Source organism: Triturus cristatus, chromosome 3_1 (genome assembly GCF_964204655.1).
Source record: "Triturus cristatus chromosome 3_1, aTriCri1.1, whole genome shotgun sequence".
NCBI lineage: Eukaryota > Metazoa > Chordata > Amphibia > Caudata > Salamandridae > Triturus > Triturus cristatus.
Window position 1 is genome coordinate 88,903,214 of NC_140583.1, and position 25,631 is coordinate 88,928,844.

General features: G+C 46.0%; 1 long non-coding RNA gene across 1 annotated transcript; it reads left to right on the forward strand.

Moving 5' to 3' along the window:
- Positions 1-3,232: 3,232 nt before the first annotated feature.
- Positions 3,233-23,840, forward strand: LOC146859737 (uncharacterized). Its single transcript, XR_014979049.1, has 4 exons — positions 3,233-3,328; positions 21,462-21,548; positions 23,056-23,175; positions 23,749-23,840. It is a non-coding gene; the product is annotated as an uncharacterized LOC146859737 (long non-coding RNA).
- The last annotated feature ends 1,791 nt before the right edge of the window (positions 23,841-25,631 follow it).

Here is a 25,631-nt window from a genome sequence, read left to right on the forward strand (position 1 = left end):
AATTGGGCAGCCTTGTTTTGCGTGTGTTGTCCGTGTGGGGTCTGGGCGGGGCCGTGAGTGCAGGTTGGCGCGGGTCTTGTTGGGGCGTTGGTGCTATGTTACCTGTGGGTTTGGGGAGGTGGGTGTTCAGGTAGTTCAGAGTGGGTTGGGGTGAGTGGAGGGCAGGTGGCTTGTGGGGGTGGGAGCCGGCAGGTGGCGGATGGGGATGAGAGCCGTAGGTACGGTGTGGGGGCCCTGTTCTCTATGGGGGTGGTGAGGGGGATGTCGTGTGGCAAGGGGTCTTGCTGGAGTGTTGGTGCTTTATTGCCTGTGGGTTTGGGGAGGTTGTTCGGAGTGGATTGGGGTGGGTGGAGGGCAGGTGCCGGGTGAGAGCCGGTAGGTGGCGGATGAGAGTGGGAGCTGAAGGTGGGAAGAAGGAGGGTCCTGTTTTCTCTGGGGGTGGTGAGGGGGATGTCATGTGGTGGGGGGCGGGTGAGGTTGCTAGGGAGTATCAGAGTGGTAAGTGGCGGGTGGCGGTGAGAGCCGACAGGGTGAAGTAGCGGGGTCCTGTTCTCCCTGGGGGAGGTGAGGGGGGTGTCACGTGGAGGTGGGCGTGAAAGGTTGCTGGGGAGTACTGGAAGGGTAGGTGTCGAGTGGGAGTGAGAGCCGGACGGGGGCAGTTGGGGACATGTTCTCCGTGGGGGTGGCATGGGGGATGCCATGTTGTGATGGGCTTTTGTGGTTGCTAGGAAGTACCAGAGCGGGGGTGGGTTCTGATGGCAGGTCCGGTTCTTCCATGGGGGAGTAAGGGCGGGAGGGGGCGGGGTTCGTGAGAGGGTTATCCCAGAGAGAGGGGAAAAGGGCATCAAAGGATTCTAGATTATCGTTGTTGGCTTGTATCAGGACTGTGCCGTTTGTGTAGATGGTCACCGTGGTAATTCCAGTACGCCTTGAGCGGTATGGGAGTGATATTGTCAGTTTGCAGCTATGTGAGGTGTTGGTAGTTTTTAAAATGTTGAGCTGCGATCTGAGGATGGATTTCCATACTTCGTGTCTCTCAGTGTGGAAAATAAGGTCCATTTTTACCTTTCCTTTGGAGGAGCAGTGGTAGATATCTGTGAAAAGTGATTCGGGATGCTGCCTGATCAGTTTCTGTTTAAAGTTCTTCTTCGCTTTGAGTGAGAGGTCAGACGGGAAACTGATTGTGAGGGAGTTCAGGCTGTGCGGAGTTACATGGTTTGAAGAGGGGGGGGACGGTGTGTGTTGACATGGTGGAGGGCATTGTGTGTGAGTGGGACGGGGGGCAGGCTCCTACTTGAGGATGGAAAAATGCTTCCAGAGTCCTCGGAGAGTAGTAGGAGAGTGATGGAGAGATTTTAGATGTTATTACATGGGTTAGCTAATGAGAGAAGACTCAGGGGTGTGGTGGAATGGGGTGCGGGCGGTGTAGATTGCGGGGTCGCTTCTGTCGAGAGTTATGGTCCTGGGCGACTCTCTAAAGGTTAAGCGCAAATTGATGGGGGTCATGCTTGAGCTCAGTCTCACTGCTCTCTTCCTTTTGGGGGGTACTGAGCAGCATAGAACTCATTCCATGGTGGGTGTTGTCCACTCAGAGATGGTCGTATTAGACCAGATGAGATCAGGGATGTATTCAACCAAATTCAATCAGGGTCATACAATGAGCAGCATGGAGCTCCTATCCGTGGAGGGAGAGTGCCATTTAGTGGTGATGGTTTTGTGATTGTCAGGTCTGGGTTCAGTGTCCTAGGCGGCCATCTTGAGATTGGTACCGGAGAGCTCTACACTTCAGGAGAGGAGAGGTTAGTCACAGGTTGCAGCAAAGGATGGTCGTGCTGCATCAAGGGCAGGTGTTATGCCCCCTTGTGTGAATCCACATGCAGTTGAGGCACAGGGGGGCCCCGTAGAACCCAATTGTTTCCTCTCCTCTAAGGTTTATATCAAGGAAGAGCCTCCATGTAAAACTTGGTGAAGAGGAAACTTGTAATATTCTTAGCAGGACCACAGCAGTCCCGCCAAGCATATTGCAGCCTCTGACGCTCCAAAGCTAGGGAACGGCGGTTCCCTGGTGGAGCCCATGCTCCAACCAGCCGGCTCTTAATGGGACGCTTGGATCACTAGTGCTGCGGTGGCTAGATCTGCCACCAAAAAACTGCAAACCTATGTCACTTCAACGGCTGGCCACTAAGGCTCATGCATAAACCCCCATGGTTAAACACTGCTTGAATTTAAACATCAAGAAAACAACTTGAAATGGCTGATACTGGAACGTGTGAGACACGTACCAGGCAAGGATGTGGCAAAGATAAGAAAAGACAGGGAGACATACTGGATTCACACTCTTGATACAGTACGCAGAGGATTGAACGAAGAAAACATCTGGATAGTGACCTAGAATGACGACTCTGTATTATTAAGAGCTGCCCCAAAATATATTCCCGGTGGCAGGAACTATAGCATTAGGGTATAGTAACGGTATAATCAAATAGAAATAGTTATAGTTTAGGATCATATAGTAATGGAGATTACAGAGTCAAGGCTATAGTTTTTGGCAGCACTAACACAGTTCTTGGAATATGGCATGTAGTCCTATATAATATCAGGCACACTCCATCATCACTTGTATATTTAGGGTTAACATTTAATGGTTAGCCATTCTAATTGTTCGGGCTTTCTGTTAAAAGGTTAAAATAGATACACCGTATCTATATTATAAAAGGAATTATTTTCATCATATTACTAATTAGACCTATGAGTAGGGAGCAGAAAAAGCTCTGAAATTCAATTGTCGTTAAAACATAACCACATAACTATTGAAAAGTAATGAGGCATGACCAGCATACGACTTACAAGCTGGGAAGATCGGGTCTTTTAGACTTAATGGCATGAACTGCATTTTTTAATTTGCAATTGCACGATAGTACCCCAGTAGCGATACCTCACGCGCAGTTTCAATCAGAGCTCCTTTTATGATGTGAACCAGAGACACTGTATCCGCATCACAAACGGACCATCATTATTATTTTTAGCATGGGATTTTGGTCCATTGTTAGGTCTCTCGCACTCACATCTGACTTAATATACACTTACTCTCGGACCGCCTTTCACCTCTCCAATATGTCACCCAGGCGTCACCATACAGACATTACCTGAATCCACTACCCTGGCGATCATAGAAAACAAGATAACGCAAGAAAGCCTTGGCTTTTCACGTGCATGCACTATTTAACAGGAAGTCGTACCAGCGACTCCCTAACTGTTGGGGGAAACGCCGACGTGCCGAATGAAGACGTTTGAGAAGTGTTGACAGCAGAAAATATCCAGCCATATGGTAAATATTAGCAGGATTTTAATTAGTGACATGTGAAGTGTTTAAGGTGATTATTACTCGTATGTACCTACCATTTATATGCTTCCCCCGTATGAGGACATACAAAAGAGGTTTACCAACTCTTTGTTTAGTTTTGGCGCCCATTTACAAATACACTCAGAGAGTTGGATCCTAGGAATACTAGTGCAGAAATGCAATGCCCATAACATACTGCCCCTTATGGGGTAATAAAACAGAGTCTTACCGACTTTTGGCTTTGGCGGTCATTTATTAATACATCCAGAGAGCTGGATTTCAGCATTATGAATGTAGAAATGTAGTGCCGACAACAGCTTTTTGAGCTCCGTTAACAGGTAGGAGTTTTAAGAGCATCTTTTTAAACATGTTGAACCTTTTGAATCTCCACCTTTTCTGTTTAAAGAGTATGACCATTTTAATTATGGAGACTTATACGCACTCTGTATTAAAAATGTAAGAGACACCTAATCGGGTGGGACCCTCTTACATTTCAGTCTTTTACTAGGTTATAGCATTTCAACATAACTATTTATCCCCCCACCTAATAAGGATATTGGCTTCTTATTTACAGCTTAGGATGGCCAGGTAACCGCATTGGACATTTAATTTTTGATGCCTTGTGCTAGCTGCCAAATTATACGAAGGTGAAAGAACAGGACTACTGCCTGTCTTTTGGGGTGAGATGCCTTCCGTAAACCTTATAGTCTAATGGCACCTGACTTAGATCTAGGGACAATCCATATTTAAATTACATTTCTCTTGTTTCTCCTTCAGATAGAAACGGTTGTGCATTTGCATAGTTGGTAACATGCACAGAGTCACCCTAGCTGGCAGACCCACTGTGTGTCCATATATTTGTGAGAAAAATAAATGGACCCAGGTACTTAATTTTATATATATTTTTCTATATCTATACACCACGTGTAAATACCCTATTCACCAATCTGCTTTACTTATGTGGCATTTTCTTATATCCTTGAGACTTTTCCTTTCCCTCACATACTTATCTGGAAAGACCACTTGATTCCTTGTCTATAGCATAAATCCTGATTGCGGTGTGTCTGATGTGTATTGCTGCCGCCTTTAGATACGTGGCTCATGTACGCTAGATAAACTCGCTGTAAAAAGGAAAGTCAGAATAGCTTATGGTTATCTGACTTAAAAATGGTATGTAAGTGACAGGTGTTACACCCTACATCAAATAAGAAGTAAAAAGTCTGGGTGTGTGGCTCGACACCGACCTCTCGTTTACCGTGCAGGCAAAGAAAGTAGCCGGGACTTGTTTCGGGCTCTTGAAATCATTAAGGAAAGTCCTGCCCCTCCTGCCCACCAACTCCCAAAAGTTGCTAATTCAAGGCCTAGTACTCTCGAGGCTTGATTATAGCAATGTGATCTACCTGGGCGCCCTTGAAGCGACGCTGAACAAACTTCAGAGAATTCAGAACACCGCGGCCCGGATTCTCACAAAGACCCCTGCCAGAGCGTCGGCCAAACCGGCCCTAAAACTCCTCCACTGGCTTCCCATAAGAGAGCGGGTCAAATTCAAGGCCCTGTGTCTAGCTCACAAACTATTACAAAATCAGGGCCCCCCTGTTCTTAACCCCTTCCATGCCCATGACGGAACGGTTCCGTCATGAGCATCGGTTGCGCTGTGCTCATGACGGAACCGTTCCGTCATGGCCCCGCCCGCGCTCGAACCCTTCAGCACCGCGGGGCAATTCCCGCCGCGCTGAAGGGGTTAAGGAACTCATCACATCCTACAAATCCTCAAGACCTCTCCGCTCGGACACGGAAAACTTCATCGCTACCCCCAGATTCAAGAAAGCCCGGTCAGGAGGAAGACGTTTCTCAGTCCATACTGCACGACTCTGGAACTCACTCCCCCGCGTCCTGCGACTCGAACCACAATATCTCCGCTTCAGGAAACTGCTCAAAACTCACCTCTTCCCTCAGTGAATCATGCTTGTCCTTAACCCTGATCCTCTGTGCCCCCCTCCCCCTCCTCTTCCCTCTCCCTCTTTCTCTCCCTTCTCCCACTGAACTTAGGAGATAGGCTCTTTTAGCGCTGGGATACCTCCGGGTGACTATGCGCTCTACAAAATAAAATAATAATAATAAATAATAATAATACATCCAAGTTGTGACTGATTCTGCTTTCTAGCGGTGATACTTAGACTAAGTAATCGTTTATTCATTGTAAATCGGCTCTTGTCCCAATTAATTGGCCGGGTTGACTCAACCATATGTCTTATCATTTTTTCAGATTAACCCCACCCAACACAATTTAAAAAAAAGTCAATGCATTACAATTGGTCCTGATGAAGGTGGTTTTATTTATGTGCCACCAAAACGTGCGTTGACCTACTTTTCACAGACGGGAACCCAGTTTGAGATACAAAACAGTACAGTTATATGTATTATTTGTTGGTGTAGTATGTATTATAGTATGGATGAGGCATGTGATGTGCATGAATGCATGTTTGTTGATTGAGTGTGGAGTTACTCTTCTTCTTATACTTGGGTTAATTCCATGTCATCATTGTTTCTTTTTCATGTGTATGATTATTTGTTCATATTGAAATTGTTTTGTCTGTTCTATTTAACCATGCTACAGTAATTGAGATACCAAGCCGTTCATGAAACTAAGTACATGAATTGTATTGAGAAAGTGATATAACAGGATTACTCTGCATGTGTGTTTGTTTTCAAGCTTTGTGCTAATTGATAATAATGAGTTTTTGGAAAAAGAGAAAAAACCCCAAAAAACCTTTACAAATAATAAATATGGTTTTATGAAATATTCCGGTTGAGTAAATACTTTGGGGACATGTTTTATACATGAGCATTGGTGGCCAGCCATTGAAGTGATAAAGGTCAGCTTAGAGGTTTTTGCAGTTTTCTGTTTTCTCCCCCTCCTCTAGGACCTCACATTATATAGGGGGTAGCTTTCTACTTATTGGGGGCTGGATCTGCCACCACTACGCCACCATGAGTCTGGTGTACCTCGGACTTCCAGACTTGTAATTGGGCCATTACTTCTGTGGCCCAGGAAACAGGCTGCAGACACTAAAGGTTTCTAAAATTGGCATTTACCGGGTTGTGACATAAAATCTGACTTTAACATTAAAGAGGGTTTTAAATTGCAATTTGCTAACCATGAAAACATGAATTTCGACCTGATTCCAAACAAAGGTTAACGCTTATTAATTGTACTAAGGTATCCCAATGTTATTCTATGGGACAGGTTTGCCTCACGGTAGTGAAAAACGAATTTGTATTTTTTTTCGCTATCAGTACTTGTAATACTTAAAAGTACATATATAACTTCTTAAATATAATGCACCCTGCCCCGGCTGTTACGACCTTCTCCAGGCCCTAAATAGCCCATATATGAATAAACATATATAACATATATGTATTATAAAGAGAAACTTTTACGCTTGGTAAAAGTTTATTTTGCCAAGTCGAATTGGCAGTTTAGAACTACACAGAAGCTGCAATGGCAGACTTGAGACATATTTTAAGGCCCTACTAAAGTGGGTGGCACAATAAGTGCTATAGGCCCAGTATTATCATTTGATTTACTGGCCTCAGGTATATGGTATACACTTTACTAGGGAGTTATAAGTATACCAATCAGGTGTAAGTCAATTTTACCATGTTTTAGGGAGGGAGCATGAACACTTTAGCACCGGTTACCACTGGCAAAGTGCACAGAGTCCTAAGGCCAATAGTAAGTAAGTGAGTATGCAGAACATTTATAAAGCGCGCGAATGCAGTGGCGTCTTGGCGCTAAAGAGTGTGACCAGTGCTGTTTGACGGACCCATGGGGCTTAATAGGGGAAAAGAGACAAGTCTTTACAAAATAAAGATAAACTCATCAAAACAAGAGGGGAGAACAACTCCGTTGCCATGGGCGATAACTCCCATGGCGAGGGGGGTGTTGTATCCAAAATTTCATCTCAAGGGCCACACTTACCAGTTGCCCGCAATGTAAGTCAAATAATGAGCAGTTGGCAACGTAGAAGGTTCAAGCGTTTATTGGCCAGACAGAAAACTCTACATAGAGGAGCCTCATCGATCCTCACCCAGGAGGTGCGCCGAGGAAGACTGCTGGCTCCTTGACAAACTCACACTTTTATACATTACGGCGCAACATACAAAGCCTTACAAGTGGAAAAGTACCAGCCCGTCCAGGCGCTCCTAATGAGCTCATCCTATATCTAGTTTCAGCGATACAAAAAAGGCTACTATCTATAAGAAATAGAAGGTCGGCCGGGTGACTCCCTTCTCGTCCCAGGTTCAGAAGGAATTTTGCTTGGTACTCCCTTTTAGCAGATGTGACCTTGCTTCTTGGTCGTAAATACAATTCAGCCTGTCTTCTAAACTGGTGCATGCTAAAACAGGAAAATATGGGCTCAGGGAACCACGTGATTGTAGTCCTTACACGACAAGAGAGTTAAGGGCCAAGATGGCCACGGTCCTGTTTTCTGCCCTTTCCGTCGTACTAACTTATAAAGACGAAAAGGGGCCTTATTACGGAACCGAATCAAATAGGCTACTTTTAGATACGCTATGCTAATTCATATATTTTAATTTGGATCCTACAGAACGGCCCTTTTAGCTTAGTGTAGCTAAAATAAAGGAAAATATGACTACTCCTCAAAAATGCCCTCATCTATTTGCATAATGTCATGAATTTCCTTCTGGATCATCTGGGCATGAGCTTGGACAGGTGGGGACTTAGGTATTGCAGAGCGGAATTGGGTGGCACAATAAGAACAACACACAGGGCTGCACTGGATACAGATACAGCAGGTAAAAAGGAAACCCACTATACCCAACAGGACCATGAATAGTTTCCACCCCCAAGTGGTCAGAAGGTCCCAGAACCAGGTTGACAGGGACCAGGTACCGGTCTCCGTATGGATTTCTGATGCCAATCGGTGGAGTTTCTGAATGGCTAAATGAACCGAAGGGGCGGAGTCAGGTATATATACACAACAGGAGCTCCCGATCACCCGGCATGCTCCTCCGCGATCGGCCAATATGACATCTAAAACAAGACGATTTTGAAGGGTCACAAGCCGGGTCGCCTGAAGCTCCACAGTGATATTGGTCAATATCCCGGCAGTGGTATTGACCACTCCTTCCACCACCCTGGACAGCCTCCTAATTTCCTTACTAGTTAAGATAGGGCCCCATATAGGTAGGACCCCTTTCATAATATCTAGGAAGTGTTGGGCCGGGGTATCTGTTTGATCAGTGGCATCATTATCAGTGGACGTGGATAGCAGGCTTCTTTTGTTCAGTGAATGGGACTTATGATAATCTGATGGGGCAATATAAACAGGAGGATAGAGGAAGGACAGATAACACCTGCCCGACCATCCCCTGGGAAGCCAGGTGTAAGCATTTTCTCAACATACGAAATATATGTTCGGGGGAGTCAATATTGGCGGACTACTAAAAGTCCGTAATCGGTAAGTGTAATTGCATCTGCTAAATCCCACAAACAAATGGCCGGCACCCTGAATACAAAAGGAGGATGACGTATTTAATACAGGGACTGGTATAATCTTGTCTTCTGAGACATTGCGTTCCTGAAAATATGTAAAATATTCGGTAAAATTGAAGGATACAAAATCTAATATCTCATCCCTTAGCCAAGTATCATTCTCATGGTCCATGTACACATTCATGCAGGCTGTTGGATCTAAAGTGCCGTCAGTACCTTCTGCGTTTGGAGTGAATCCCTGATGCCTCTCTATGTAGGCTAAGATTAAGTCATAATCTTTCTCCGAAAACCTGTGTGCGTCTGCAGTATAATGCTCGTATATCGTAGACAACAATCTAAACCAAGCTTCACAGCTCCCTAAATGTGACAACGGCATTGAAATAAACAGATCATGTTTATGCATTACTGAAGGGAGGAGGCCACATACCCAGCAATCGGTAACATTCGTGGAACTGTGGGTTTGATGCAATTTCTATAAAGGCATTATGTACATAAGTCTGGCGATGCCTCTCTTTGTGAGGGGCCAAAGTCTGAAAATGGTCTTCCTGAGGAGTGGGGGTGGTTAACACCAGGGTATGGACTGGGTGGCGGAATTCTAGATAAATGAACAATCCTAAACATAATATAAATGACACAGCTATTATAGAGATAAACACAATTTTAGCACGCAAACTCCATGTTGAGAACATTGGTAAATATGGGTGTCTAGGGCGAGGGATTATGGGACGTTCTTCTTCAAGGGCAAAACGAGCAATGGGATACATTCTCACTAAAAGTCCAGTTCTAAGCTCGGGAAACAAAAAGAAAAAGTTTACACGCAGTCCAATCTGCCGGAGGGTGCTTCTTTCCTGTGTCCGTGTTAGAGCCTCACAGGCAGACTCTTAGTATTCCAAACAGTAAAAACATAAAAATAAAAATCAAGGGTGCAAAAACTTCTCGCGTGGGAGCTGCACTTGACGCAACTCTGGTTGAAGAGGAAGGTCACCTGGGCCCCTTTTACTATCAGTGTCTCTACCTTCTTTCTGAACAGGGCTATCACTCAAAGTTCCACGCCCTCCACGAGTTCAGTCCAGTGTTTATATGATCCCTAGGTCCCTTAGCTCAGACTTCACCTTTTATTGTAGGCCGGACCGAGGGATCTCATTCCGTTTGCGGGGCCGCAGGTGGTATCGAGTGTGACCAGGGGTTTCAGGATTAATGAATAAGACGGGCACAGTGGGATCAGATAAGGAACGAGGTGTGTGGCCCTCCTGGTCACGCGTTTTGTCCCCAGGCAGGGCCTTATCTGCCACAGCTGACCCCGAACTTATGGCCCTCTCTCCCTGCCCTTCCGTTTCTCCGTGGGCTTCGGGGGAGGGTGACTCTTCGGTGTCGTGCTCACCTCTGTGCTATTCTTTCTCCTCCTGGTCCTGGAAATCCTCGGGCAAGGGAAGCGGGACACGCTTCAGATGGGAAACATGAATCCAATGCTGCCTCCCTTCGACCTTTACCGCCGTCCTTGTGGCCAGAAGCACTTGATGTGGCCGGGTCCAGCGGGGCTCCAAGCTCGACTTCCGCTGATAGTTCCGAATTAGGACCCACTGACCTGGTTCGATGCTGTGTCCGGGACCCTCCGGCAGAGGCTGCAGTACTGCTGAAATCTGTTGGTGGATAGAACGGAGATCTTTAGTTAACGCATAGAGATAGTCAGCTAACATAGGATACTCAATATCCCTGAATGACTTGGGCCGGGGCACCCCCCATACATTGGCAGGTCTCCCAAAGACCACCTCGTAAGGGGAAATCCCACTCCGAGAATGAGGGGTCGTTCTTACAGACAATAGGGCCAATGGTAGAAGATCAGGCCATTTCAAGCCGGTCGTGTCCTGTAGCTTGGCTATTTTTAACTTCAGGATCCCATTATATTTTTCAACTAGGCCTGCCGATTGAGGGTGCCTCGCGGCGTGGAACTTCTGCCGTATTGACAAACCCTTGCATACATGTTGAACTAAATTGGCATTAAAGTGTGTCCCATTATCACTCCAGATTACTCGTGGTAACCCATATCGGGGAAAGAATTCCTTTATTAGGGCTCTCGCAGTTGCCATAGCTGTGTTTTCTCTAGTGAGGTAAGCTTCTACCCATTTACTGAAGGTACAGACTACCACCAGAACGTATTTAAGGTTGTTAACCCGTTCCAGCTGTATATAGTCCATTTAGAGTACCTCGAAAGGCAAGGTGGGTGGGGCAAAACTACCCGACAGAACAGGAGTACCACCCCCCGGGTTATGCTGAAGGCAGACCATACAATGCTGAACCAAATTCCTGGCTGTTTTTTGGATATTGGTATTGTACCATACCGGGTCCAACATTGCACACATGCCTCGAACCCCGACATGGGCGGGACCATGTGCCATGGCCACCACCGTATTCACAAATGCATTCGGTAGTAGCCATCTGCATTTTTCTGACAGGTCCGTCCAACACCCATTCTCGTCTAACCGCCCCACCTGCTCCTGCCAATACTGCAGTTCCTCTGGGGTGACCTCCTTTTGCAATTCTTTCACACTATCTATAGTGTTTCGAAAAATGTCTGCTTCTACCATCCTTCTACACTGACTAACCACAAACATGGAGGGGGTATCGGACTGGGCAGTTTCTTTAGCAATCTTATCTGCAAAAGCATTTCCCCTCCCAACATCATCAGTTATAGCCTTATGGGCACTACATTTTACAATAGCAAGGGCTTCTGGCAAAGGTAATGCAGCCAGCAGTCGTTCGACCAACTGTCCATTCTTTATCTTTTCACCATGGGATGTAAGGAACCCTCGTTCTGCCCACAACCTCCCAAAACTATGGGCTACACCGAAAGCGTATTGGCAATCGGTGTAGACATTCAGCTTCAATCCCTTGCCCAATTCACACGCCCTCAGTAATGCAATTAATTCAGCCGCCTGGGCTGAATGATATGGTACTTTGGCCGTCTCGACCACGGTCTGCAAGGTAGTAATTGCATAAGCCGCAACCGTACTACCGTTGGGCAATCTAGAACATGAGCCGTCAACATACAATTCCCCTTGGGGTTCTGATAAAGGGGTGTCTGTTAGATCTATCCGGCCCTTTGTTTCTTCTTCAGTCCGAAATATGCAATCATGTATATCCTGGCCACTTTCTCCTAAGGGGAGGGGTAGCAACGTGGCAGGATTCAGAGTGACGCATCTCTTGATCGTTATGTGAGGTGCAAACAGGGTCAATTCGTACCCCGTAAGACGCGCACTGGTTAAGTGCTGCGTCTGTGTCCTGTTTAACAATACGTCCACAGCGTGTGGTACCATCACTGTGAGTTCCGTATTTAGGACTAGCCCTTCCGATTGCCTGATCGCCACCGCTACAGCGGCCGTGGCTCTTAGGCAGCTGGGAAGTGCTCTGGCGACATTGTCCAAAACCGCCGAAAAATATGCACAGGGTCTTTGCTTACCTCCAAAGTTCTGTGTTAACACTGAAAGCGAACAAACGTCCACCTCATGTACGTAGAGCACAAAAGGCTTCCGGTAGTCTGGGGTGCCAAGCACAGGAGCAGAACATAAAGCAGCCTTTAAAGAAAGAAAAGCCATTTGACACTCATCAGTCCAGGGTAGGGGTTCATGCACATCTTTGGTGATTAAATACAAGAAAGGTGTAGTGCTGAGGGAGTAGTTAGGGATCCACTGGCGACAGTAAGAGGTTATGCCAAGCAAAGCACGGACATCACGTTGCGTGCGAGGAACAGACATGTTAGTAATGGATGCAATACGCTCCGAGGTCAATCGCCTTCCCTCCTTTGACAGGAGATGACCGAGATAGGTCACCTCCGGTCGACAATATTGGAACTTTGACAGTGACACCTTGTTACCATGTCTTGCCAGATGCTGTAGTAAATCCACTGTTGCCGTCCGGCAGCCCTCCTCAGTGTCAGAGGCCACCAGGAGATCATCAACATACTGGAGTAATACATTACCTGGCGGCAAGCTCAAGGTGTCTAGTATCTTTTTCAGTGCCTGACTATAAATACTAGGGCTTTCTGTAAACCCCTGGGGGGCGCGACAGAATCTGAAGCTACGGCCCCCCAATGAGAAGCCGAAAAGATAGCGGCTATCTGGATGTATGGGGATACTAAAGAAGGCGTTCTTTAAATCTATGACTGAGAAAAATTGTGCAGTTGGAGGAATCTTCGTCAAGATGGAATTAATATCAGGTACCACAGGATACTGGGGTACCACGATCTTATTGATCTCTCGTAGGTCAATCACAAATCGATAGGTATCAGCATAATCAGGAGTCTGTTGTACCGGGGCTCGTTTAAGAATCGGAAGAATAGGGCTATTACACGTGTTAGAGGCCGTTTCTTCCACTACTCCGGTTTTAATCAAATCATGAATGATAGCCATTAGAGCTCGTTCCCCAGCAGGGGCAATTTTACATTGGGGAATTTTCGGCAACTGGGCGTTCTGTTTTAAAGTAATCGATACTGGGGGAATTTGCAAATGGCCCACATCGGTGTCTCCAGTCGCCCAGAGGGTTTTCGGGATGCACGCCAGTTCTGGTGGTAGAGATTCTGTTTTAGATAAGCATTGCGCGGAGAGGGGAGAAGGGTCTTTTATGGTCAGGTAAACCCCCTCCGGGGAACAATAGATGCGAGCATGCAATCTTTTCAATATGTCCATGCCTCGAAGGTTCTCTCCACACTGGGAGGTCAAAAGGAAAGGTGAGTCTATTGATACCGACCCCAGGGTAAAGGGAAGCGGTTGTGAGATGGGGCTTACCACCGGAGTTCCAGAAAACCCCACAGACACATTATTCTGGCCAGACAGAGCAGCCCCCGGGACTAGGGCACGTGAAACAGAACTGTTCATGGCCCCGGTGTCAACTAGGAACTTACCTGATGCGTTCAGTAATCGTGCATGGACATAAGGTCCAGCTTGATCAATTGGATTCGACACCTGCCCCTGACTGTCTTTGGCTGTCCTATGCTTGAGAATAACCTGATGCCTCGCCTGTCATATAATCATCATTGTAATACTGCTTTCCCTGACCGTGATCAAAACAGTTCTGACCCATCTCACCTGTCGCCGAATGCTCTGGTCTCGTAGATCCCCCTCGCTGTCCACAAAAACGTCCCCTTCCCCGACTTCTTGGAACACTGTTCTGTTCATATAATAACGGACACTGGGCTCGCCAATGCCCCTCCTGCTTACAGAAGGCACATTGGTTTATGCCCGAATCTGTCCATCCTGTTGTCTGCGCCGGACCCGCCCCTCTCGAAGCAAAATTCTGTGACCCTCTTCCTCTTCCCCGTCCTCTCTCTACTTGCTGTAACAATACTCGAGTCTTCAAGTCCTTCGACTTCTTTTCTGTCCTGTCCTTACTTTCATTCTCACGATGTTCATAATATTGAGCCATACTCAATATTGTCGACGGGGTAGTAGTTGTCCAGGTGCTTTCAGCAGCCTGTAATCGAGCCGATACCTCTGGCAGCAGATTGGTCACGAATCGATTCACGAACAAACGTACCCCCCCTTCAATGGCTAGGTCCTGTCCACTGAAGTCGATGAAAACTCCCTAAAATCTCGTAAAGAAATCGGATACACTCTCATCCTTCTTCTGCTTGCAGGCCGTCAACTTATCCCAATCCACTTTCCGGGGACGGATCAGCGAATGCATATAATTTATTATCCTATCAGGAAGGGCCAATATTTCCGCCCGGGGGCTTATTCCCTGGTTTACGATCTCTATCCCATCCCCGTAGCTGTTCCCAGGTTCCCCCAAATTCGGTTGCATGGTCTTGATCGTGCACCTGGCGCCAAATGTCCACCGGTACTAGTAAAGCGAAGAATAGTTCAATGTCCGCCAACGTCATTACTGCGGAGGAAGCCGCTTCAGTAAGCTCTTTGTAATACGCGGTAGGATTCTTCCTGGGATCTGGTAACTGACTTTTTAGTGACAACACCTCACTTCGTTTCCAGGGAGTATACACCCATTGTTCCTGGAAACGCGCCTCCAATCTGGGACGAGTAACTACCCCAAGGTTGTCTACCACTTCCGTAACTTCCGGATGGTAGATGGGGTGTACTTCCCGCATAGGGTACTGGGATAGCCCCGTAGGATTAGCTGACTGCAGACGGGTTCTATACGCCACCAGGGTCTGCACATTCCCATACACTTCTTCTGGGGTAAGGCGGGATTTATGGGCTTGTGTGACGATATCGTATAATATGGCAGGGGCCCTTCCCTCCGTGTGTACCTGTTCCCATAATGATATAAGGCGGTTCGCCATATGTTCTAAGGCATGCTGCTGCATTACCGGCTCGTAATCTCTCATGGTGCTCCAAATATCTGATAATACATGAATTGGTTGCCGCATCCATTGGGATGCCTGTACAGCAATAATGTCTTTTTCTTCGGTTCCCAAAGCAGAACGAGTAAACAACCTTTTACCCTCAGCTAAGGGAACCGGACGTGTCGGAGTGGTGGCAGCTGCTACTGGAGTAGTACTCGCGGAGGAGGAGGGCAGGACAGAAGGGGAAGTCATTGACCCGGATGGCAGCTGTGTTGTCCCAGCTGCTGCGGCAGTTAACAGTGCTGGTAACATAGTAATCACCTCTGACACGGATGTGGACAGTCGGGAGAGTTCTGTCAAAGGAGGGGAACTGGGGGGAGCCGGAGGGGCTGAAGCCCCCGAGGTTGCAGCCGTAGCAGGGGCCAAGACTCCGGCCACCTCCGGGTACAGCCGTTGAGGCACATAAGGAGGCGGTGGCCGTGTATCTAGTAAGTCTTCTATCTCATCTTCAGCATTGGGTCGAGTCACATAGCTCTTATCTACCTTCAATTGGAATTCACGGTTCATACAGTCTATTCCCTTTTCTGCTCGAGACCTATCATAAGCTATGGCCTTCTGAGTCACATTCTGTCCTGCCTTAGCCCTGGATTGCTTCTCCTCCCTTATCCGCCGCTGCTTGGATTCTTTCAGCCACGAACCCAGGGCATCAAACATAGCCTGGCGACTACGCCTGGAGAACAGTTGTTCCTGTAAGAAAGCAATCTTTTTCTCATCAAACGAGCCAGTCTTAGGCCATTGCAATTCTTCGTTACTTTTAGTATACTTATGCCACAGAGTACAAAACAATAAAGGGGTAATTCCATGCTTCACATACATATAGTGGCTAGGACTGCCTTCCGGCGGGGCAGGCTGACTCTCAGCTAGCCGAGAGTCACCTGTCCGACAGCAACAGCTGAAACAATTCAACTTACTAAGACAAGGCATGGTGATTAGTTCAATACAGACACAAATGACATAAACCACAACCAAAAAGTTACAACCTTTTCCACCTCCTCAGTGAGCCAGTCCCACACTAATCTGTAATATTTCCAACAATAGGCATCCCTGACTACACCATGGATCCTCTCACTGCCTTCCTGGTTCACCACTGAGGCCTGTCCCAGGGAGGTCTGTGCCTCCCCGAGGATATGTCTCGCGGCTACCCAGCTCAGGTCGTGAGTCTCCCAGGTGCAATCGGGCTATATTCCGCGCGCGGTTTATCGAATCAGAAAAAAGGGCCCATCAAATCGTACCAACTGTACATGTACGTTCAAATCAATGCCCGGCCATACCATTCGGGCTTCAAACCAACAGTGGCACCGCTCTCCAGCGCCTGCCTCAAAATCAATGCACCGCCCTAGAGCCTGTGCTTCAAATACAACTACACACTCCACCTCGCGTGCTTCAAAATCAAACGGGCACTGCTTATAGTCAGTGCTTCAAATCAAAATTCTACTCACCGGGTGCACCCTGGTACGAATGTCCGTTCTTCGCTGCCAACTCCTCTCGACCAACACGGTCCGTTTCTTGGGTTGAGCCCGTAGGACCCCGGTGAAGGGTGACTAGCAGCAGAGGGCATCCCACTCGAGCGCGCGGAGCGAAACCCACGAGCTCGTTCTCCGCCCACCCGGCCAAGACGCCCTCGAACCTACCACCCGATTACGGGGGAGGTCAGGCCCTATCATGGGGTCCCTTTGTGGTCGCCAACTGTTGTATCCAAAATTTCATCTCAAGGGCCACACTTACCAGTGGCCCGCAATGTAAGTCAAATAATGAGCAGTTGGCAACGTAGAAGGTTCAAGCGTTTATTGGCCAGACAGAAAACTCTACATAGAGGAGCCTCATCGATCCTCACCCAGGAGGTGCGCCGAGGAAGACTGCTGGCTCCTTGACAAACTCACACTTTTATACATTACGGCGCAACATACAAAGCCTTACAAGTGGAAAAGTACCAGCCCGTCCAGGCGCTCCTAATGAGCTCATCCTATATCTAGTTTCAGCGATACAAAAAAGGCTACTATCTATAAGAAATAGAAGGTCGGCCGGGTGACTCCCTTCTCGTCGCAGGTTCAGAAGGAATTTTGCTTGATACTCCCTTTTAGCAGATGTGACCTTGCTTCTTGGTCGTAAATACAATTCAGCCTGTCTTCTAAACTGGTGCATGCTAAAACAGGAAAATATGGGCTCAGGGAACCACGTGATCGTAGTCCTTACACGACAAGAGAGTTAAGGGCCAAGATGGCCGCGGTCCTGTTTTCGGCCCTTTCTGTCGTACTAACTTATAAAGACGAAAAGGGGCCTTATTACGGAACCGAATCAAATAGGCTACTTTTAGATACGCTATGCTAATTCATATATTTTAATTTGGATCCTACAGGGGGCATTGTGTTTTTTTTATTTTCAAACACAAATTCCCGCTTTCGGGTTTGTTTTTGAAAACAAAGTAACTTTGCTGTACTGCTCCATCATGTTTGACGGAGTCATAAGGCACAGTTACAATACAGTGATAGCAACCGCCTTGACAGCAGTTACTGTCAATGACTTAAATATCTGCTAGCCCAATGGACATTTATTCATTTGGAAGTCTGGAACTCCTCCAAGGCAACAGAAATAAATACTCTGTCACTATGGAAAGGGACAGCCCAATTCCCAACAAATAGATTCGGCCCTTAGAATTTTAAGTCCCAATCACCCTAGAAGAATACAGTTCTAAAGTCCACCTAGGATTTCTGCAGAGGCACTTAGAGAATCACTGTGTGTCAGTCAGCGGTCAGCATTAGAATGCAGTGCAGGTCCAGTTGACATTTTACTGGTCAACTGGGTACGTACAGTAAAAGGCCTCTTGCAGCATGTTGTCTCCCTTATAGCTACACATGATGTCAGCCAACTGACCATTAGACTCATCCTCTTTCTTCTGAATACAAGAGGAAGCAGGTCCAGTCATTTAGGGATCCTCTCAGGTCACAGACAGAAGGTACAGTCCTCGTCTGTTCCAAAATGTCTTCTGAAGTGGGTGACAGGAGGTGCTATATTTCTTCCTGGGCATATCCTGAGCAGTGGAGTAAATTTTTCCAGGAGTCCACTCTATGTACTTTCTCAGTAGTACCTGTTTGCCTTACAGGAACCCAGGCCCAAAATGCCATGTGCCAGGGTATTTTTGAGATGGAGAAAGTTTTTGCCAAAATAAACACTGGCTCTGATGTATGAGGGTGTGTCTGGGGAGTGTACTATCCTAATGTCCTCCCACCTCAAACACTTAAATCCTGTTAGAGGCAGGAACTGTACCCACAACAAACCCAGAGAAGAGGTCTGGTAGCACAAATGCAGGGTCCTCCATCAACCAGCCAGTGGATACACCAGAATTGTCATTGCATTCTATTCGCTCCATTTCAAATGTACCCTCAGTGTTACATGTCTCAACTATCTTCCAAGTAGGGTTCGAAATAGTAGTGTCAAAAGAAGGCCAATATCTCCCACCCTGCTTAGTCTGTGGAATTCAGAGGAGTATTCACTGCGCATTCTGGTCACCCTATTGCGTGCTCCTGGGAGCATTTCACACCTTTCGCACACCTATTCAAGGATTAGCACAGGCTGAGGGCTGGCGGAGACTTATGCTAATTAGCCTTCTAACAGTTGAGGCAGGTAAAGGGAAGGCGCTGGTGAATATGCACTCTAGAAATACTAATAACATAATGTAACACGTGCCAACTGTAATCTCACATGGGGTGATGGAGTCACACCAGTAGGTGCGGTTCTCACTAATTGTTCGTGCAATGCAGCAAGGCAACTTACTGAGTTGCGTATAAGGGAGAGAGCGGAAATGCCCAAATGTAATAAGATGTGGCATACTGCTGCTCTCTCCTAGAGCTGACGCACTGTGTGCTGCTAGGTCCAATGCAGGCACCCTTGCTCCATGGTACAAGGGTGTCTGCATGGGCAGAAAGTCATATCTTTCTGCACAAAAACAATCCTAATAGGCAATTTCCTCTTTCTATGCATGATGCAAATTGTATAGAAGATATTTCTCTTTGTTACACCTTGCTGAGTAGATGCTCTGTGTTTTTACTTCAATCCCTGGTTTACTTTCTTTTTAGTAAATCTCGGACTGTGTCAGATTTCAAGGGTGGATACAGGGTAATGCCCATGCTGCACCTATGGGACATCTACCAGAATGAAATGTAACACAATGCAGCACCTGCTGATGTATTGAGTTACCTTTCTATACAAATCATACAAGGGAAACAGCCCTTTGCTTGGCTTTGTAAATCCAATTTAAGAACTTGTGTTGGGTTGTGATGATTTGTGTAATGCAAGGAAAATGAAAGCCCTTAGTAAATCGCTCAGAGTATAAGCAGTGGTGCCTGTCATCAGCAGAACTCGTGGCACCATTGTCAAGCACAATTTCAAGTGGGTGAGGACTAAGGGTGGGCAGAAATTGCGTAATCGCGTTACGCAAATCTTCACGAAAATGCTAAAAATTATCACAAACGTGCGGAAATATCGCGAACAAGCGGAAGTTTTTGTCCCGCCCATTTGCGATGTTTTTTGCGTGACCGTGTTGGAAATGTGTTGCCAACTTGCCCATGCGGTCACTAATGGGCGCAGCCATCTTGTTTTCACTTGTCCCGCCCGCTCGCGATGCTATTTCCTGTTCCGGGTCGCGCAATGCATGCTCGCGCTTGTTCGCGTTAGGTATTTCCTCTTCGGGAATGCGTATTGCGTGTTCGCGATGCTTTTTGCGTGCTCGGGGTGAAAATATCTCACGAACTTGCCCATGCGGTCGCTATGGGCGCGGCCATCTTGTTTTTCACTCTATGCTATGGTTCTGGGGCCTGCTTTTCAATCCTCCCTATATCTTTTCAATCCTTTGCTTCTGAAAACTTTTTTTGATCTTTTTTATTTATTATCTCTCTCTCTATTTTCCTGACTCTATATTTTTTATTTTGTCTACTTTTTTTGTGTGTTTAACTACTTTTTCACTCTTTTTTTATTACCTGCTTTTTTCATTTCTTTTACTTACTTTTTTAATTTTTACCTTTTCTTTTCCGCCCCCGTCTACCCCAGAACCATGGCAATGGGCCACAGGGGGCATCGCAGCCTGAGCCGCGATCGCCTTCCTTGCGGAAGGCGGCGCCCACAAGGGGTGCAGGCACGGGCCTTATTTGGGGAGGTGGAGTTGGCTGCACTGTTTTTTTAACCCTGGCAGCAGGCGGCAGGCCTGGGTCCGGGTACGGGCTCTGGGAGCGTCGGCAACGGTGGGGGAAGGTGCGCCGGGCAGTGTTTCGCTGCTCGGGTGTCCAGCGCAGCCAGAACCAGCTGACGCACTGGCGGTCCGATATCCTAGACCGGGAGCAGGACCTGCTGGACCTGCTAGGAGTGTAGTTCCCGGGTCTTGGTGAGTAGCTATTTAATTATTACTACTTTGTGTCTGTTCTTCTGCTGTGTTATATATTGCGAATATATTTTTTTTCCGACCAGCTAGAATGCTGCTGCTTACATACATTACAGGTAATTTACGTTTAAAAGTTTTCTGTGATTGTTATGACACTGGTGCGCTGCGCTACTAATCTTGTTATTTGCAACTTTGTGTATGCGCTCGTTTTGCGTGATTATGTAAGAGTTTATTTTAGAAAACTTAAGTTAGGTAATGCTAGAGTGACTCTAGTCCTTCCTTTGTCCTGTCACTAAGAGATAGGGGTGGATTGATACTTAGGTTTAGTTACTTATTATAAGTTTGTAATTTATTAGTGGTCTGCGATGCCCCCTCTATTACGTCACGCGCTGCTGAGTGCTGCTACTGCTTACCCCAGTCCTTAGTAGAACCTTTTGTAGTTTTTTCAGTGAGTGCTAATAGGCTTAGCACTAGCAGAACATCTGCATCAACGAACCAACAATTTTGTGTATGCAAAAATACAGGCATATGTCCTCCATTTATGCATTTTTGAGGACTAAAAGAAGTGGAAATGCTTACTTAATGTACAATTGGCACGCCTGGAATAGGTGGGCTCGGTCAGGTGGTACATACTACTTAGGCTTAGTTAGTATTCTGTAATCACAATGGAACACTGGATTAGTGTAGATAAATAATAACTAGTCGGTCCGCGAATCCCGAGATACTACTTGTCGACCAGATTAGATAGGTCAATTTTATTGCAATTGTTGTTTACACAAATGTTTTTTTGACAGTCTTATAAAAATATTTTATTTGTTTCACACCAATCATCAATGTTTGTCTCTTCCTTTCTTATATCTTTCATGATCAGCACCCAGGGGCAAGAAGACGGGGGCAGAGTCGGCGGGAGCAGTTCCAGTCCAGGAGGACCAGAACGAGGGCTCTTCAGCTGGCCCCAGTAAGTCTTCCTGTTTTCAATATTAATTCTTATTCACTAACTTTTACTGCACCGTATTTTGTTCCCGAACTATTGTTTCCATTTCCTAATGCTATTTTTTACCAACAATTACCCGTCGATCTAGACTATCTGTTTCTAGATTCTTGTTATCCCTGCCTCTAACTGCCTCTGCTATGACTCTACTACTATTAGTCTGTCTGTAGCTAAACATGCCCAGTTGGACACTCTTTATTTAAAAGGTTTCAAATAAAACTCAGATTCACCAGTAGCTCTAGCCATTGATGAGTCCAGTCCTTTGGGTACTCCTTCTATTCTTCTTAATCTTTGAGACTTTATTAATCTTGATGTTTTTCGACAATTCCCACCAACGAAATGCCCAACCAGATTTGACTATTTTGATAGGATAGGACATACTACTACTGTTGTAGGGATTTTCCACATACAGAACTTTGCAGTTGCACAAGAAAATAGGATGTTGGTGATGGGAGGTTGGACCTTCCTCACACTCACACCTCAGTCAGAACAGAACCCACCACAATCCCCTGCCCGACTAGTTATAATAGTGTTTTATTACTATTAGCTCTCTGAACCCCCCCAATACCCAATGAGTAGACAACCCAGAACATAACACTCCCGACCTCTCAGTCGTGGAAGCAATGCACATGCACAGTTTGCACACCCTTCCTTTCGCTCGCTCAATCGTGTAAGTCCATCCACACCAAATACCACCGAGTCTATATAAGTTCAAAAATTATTGTATTTGCAACTGACAAGCTATGTACGTTGTTCTATAATCAACAGCAAAATCCATAAGATTAAAACTATAAACTTTGTTGCACTTAGTTACACTTACAAGTACAAGTCCATAGAACGAAGAAAAGAAAAGCGAAATCAGGATTAATAAATAAGTGAACAGTTGTAGGAATAGATGTAGGAATAGGAATATAGTTTATATAAAATTATAAAAGAAGATCAGAGTGAATTATGTGGACACCTCACCTTAGAAGAAGCTAGTACTGGTTACATCATAAGCTCTGCAAAGCTCTGGTTCTTAGCATGGAATCTTCCGTCTGTTAGGAGAAAAATGGTGCGCGTTAGTATATTGCAAGCATTTCTCAGTCGTGGCAAAAAGTGTAGCATTTTAGATAAGCAATATGGACTAACACCAGAATTCCATAACAAAGTGGCTTGTTTTGATTGACCTTGTACGCAGCGCTTAGACAGCAGCAGTATGAGCTCATGTGGGCTCAAAGGCGTCACTCTTTATACAACAAGCTGAGAGGTAACGACACAGGTGCTAAAATAAAAGACACAAAGGTAAAATGGTAGCATGGCTCGGGCTAACTAAACAAAGACTAGAATGACTCTAGGGACCACATAACTACTAGTGTCTACTCTACTACTACCTGATTTGTACTAGTGATGTATGTTGTATATGTATGTATTACTATTAACTCATTGGGGAGGTGGATAATGACACCTAAAAAATGTGTAATGTTTTTTCAAGGCGCACTACCAACCACCAGTGCCGGGGCCAGCGGCGACACGGCTGCTGACGGAGGAGAGGAGGAGGTGGCAGTTGCAGGAGGAGCTGCAGGGGGTGAGCCAGCAGCAGTGGCGGGCGGTGGTAAGTTAGATACCTAATCCTTACTTATTGACATTACACTCACTGCAAGGGTGTACTGTATGATACTGTTCAGTTGACTTACTAAGTAAGAGGTTGTTGTGAATGGTTGAAGACACCCTTTACTTAGCATTAGTAAAAGCATTAGTGGCGGGAGTGTTGTTGAGTAACCAATGGCCTCTTCTATCTGATGATTTCAACTCAGCTGTGAAAGTTTTATGAAGAAGACTAAAAGTCAGATCAGATGACCTTGATAGATGGGTTGAACGAAAAGGGAAAGAAGAGTGGAAGGAAGAAGGACGGGCGAGATTTAAGATTTATGACTGGCAGAGAAGGATTCGTGGGATGCATGCAGCATGCATACTGGTGGCTGATAGGAATCAGATGCATGGTTGGTTGAATGCCTGAAACTCCCACAATTGTTAAAGTCCAAGAAAGTTGGAGGATAGTGCATACATACCACAAATGTTATGTGCTTGCTATTGCTACCGTGACACTATGTGAAGAAATATTTGTCTTACTGCTTTGCTAAGAGTATATTTTACAATAGTCTTGTTTTTTCTTCTTCATATATAGCTACTCCTTCCAAGGAGAAACCCAACCCGGAAGGAGTTGGCAGCCAAGGCACGGCGTCGGAAACTGGAGGCAATACAGAATGAATATCGACGGCTGGTGGTCCTGGAAGAGGAGGAGGAGGAGGCGGCAGCAGCTGCAGCCTCTTCCAATGCTCCGGGCCCCAGCCACTGCCCTCCAGTGGTACGGCACCACTGTTTGGCAGCCACCCGCTGCCGCCCCTCCATCAGTGCTGCCCCCCCCCCCGTGGATACAACTGCCGCGCATTGAAGCGCTGTGTTGCCCGCCTGGAGGAGCAAGTTCGTGTCCTCCTGAAAAAAGCCCGCCGAACTTAGACCCCGTTCTTATTGCCCCTTTTTTAATTATACTTGGGGTGGGTGGGATCCGGGCGTTGGGTTTCCTCTTTTGGACAATGACATTTTCTTTATGGACATTGGTTGGGTTAGGGAGAGGGGTGGGTCAGGTGTGGGATGTTTTTTTACATAGTTTATTTTTGTTAGGGTAATAAATAATATATTTCTACTTAAGTTTACATACGATGTTGTTAATGTTTTCTGGGTGGGGGTACTGTTTTACATCACACTGTATCCTTCTTTCCTTGCTGGTGCAGGGCCACACACAGCCAGTGTTTGATTTTAATAATTGGATGAGTTTGTAAGACAGAAACAGATAGATGCGGCACCCCTCAGTGAGTGACTTGTACTACTACTAGTGAAATTGAATTAATGAAATCATGTCCATTATTAATTATGCCTCCCCAAACTTCTCTTACCTTTGCTTGATGTTGAACTTTGGCACATTGATGGCTGCATGGTGATGATGGTTTTCTTTCCTAACATGCCATGGTTGTGGTGGTGGTAGTAGTAGACACTGGCAGCAACATTTGCCAAAATAGAAAATGAGACAGTCAGTAGCCTGAGAGAGAGTCTTCGAGGAGTAGTAGAATGAAGTACAGTACAGAACAGAACTTACTGCCAAACAATAATATGCCCAAATACAACAAAACATAATGGTGGTGGAGATAGCCTAGTAGTAGTACACAGCAACTTTAGTTGTGTCGAGTCACTTGACTAGGCCTACAGCACACTGACACAAGCGTAACTGTTAGTGCTGTGTAGGAGGATGACAACGAATGAAATCCATTAATCCAATCAATGCCGTGAATTAATGCTGATGTATTAGCCGGTTCCTTTGGTAAAAGAATTACCTCACAAATATACTGCTCAGGTGAGCAAGCAGAAGAAGATCCCCGCCCTGCCTTGAAATTGAAGTACTGTTGCTTTTGCCACATCCGCCCCAGCAAGCGTGTGATAAATTATTGATGTACATTTAATGTAGTCATACCTCAATAAGTCACACAGCCCGGGGGAAGAGGGTTAGGGTTTGTTGAATGGTTGGGAAGGGGGTTTTGGGGAAAGGTTTGAGAAAGAAAAACAGTATGCATGGACAAACATCAAACGACAGAATCTTTGTAGACTACCATATCCGTATCAATATGTTAAGAGAGAAAAAGGAAATAAGGCATGCATGATGATTGATGATAAGGAGAGACCCAGATTACATACAGTTTGTGTTCAGTGTTACCGGGCTTACTTTTACAGACAGCAAAGACATTTTTTAAATATCTGTAGGGATGAATTATAGACAGAGAGCAAACCTAATAATAACAGTAACTAATAACAACAAGAGCACACTGTTGTAATGATTGTAGACAAAAAAATGAATCAAATTATTTAAAAGACGAAAATTGATACTGTTACTGTGTTATCCGGGTCAAATGGTGAGTTTAATCTCGGCATTCCTCTTGGTCCTCCCTTCCATGGATGCTCCGTCCAATCTTGGGTTACGCCATTGCTTGCCTGGCAGATGTAGATTCATTGGTAAGG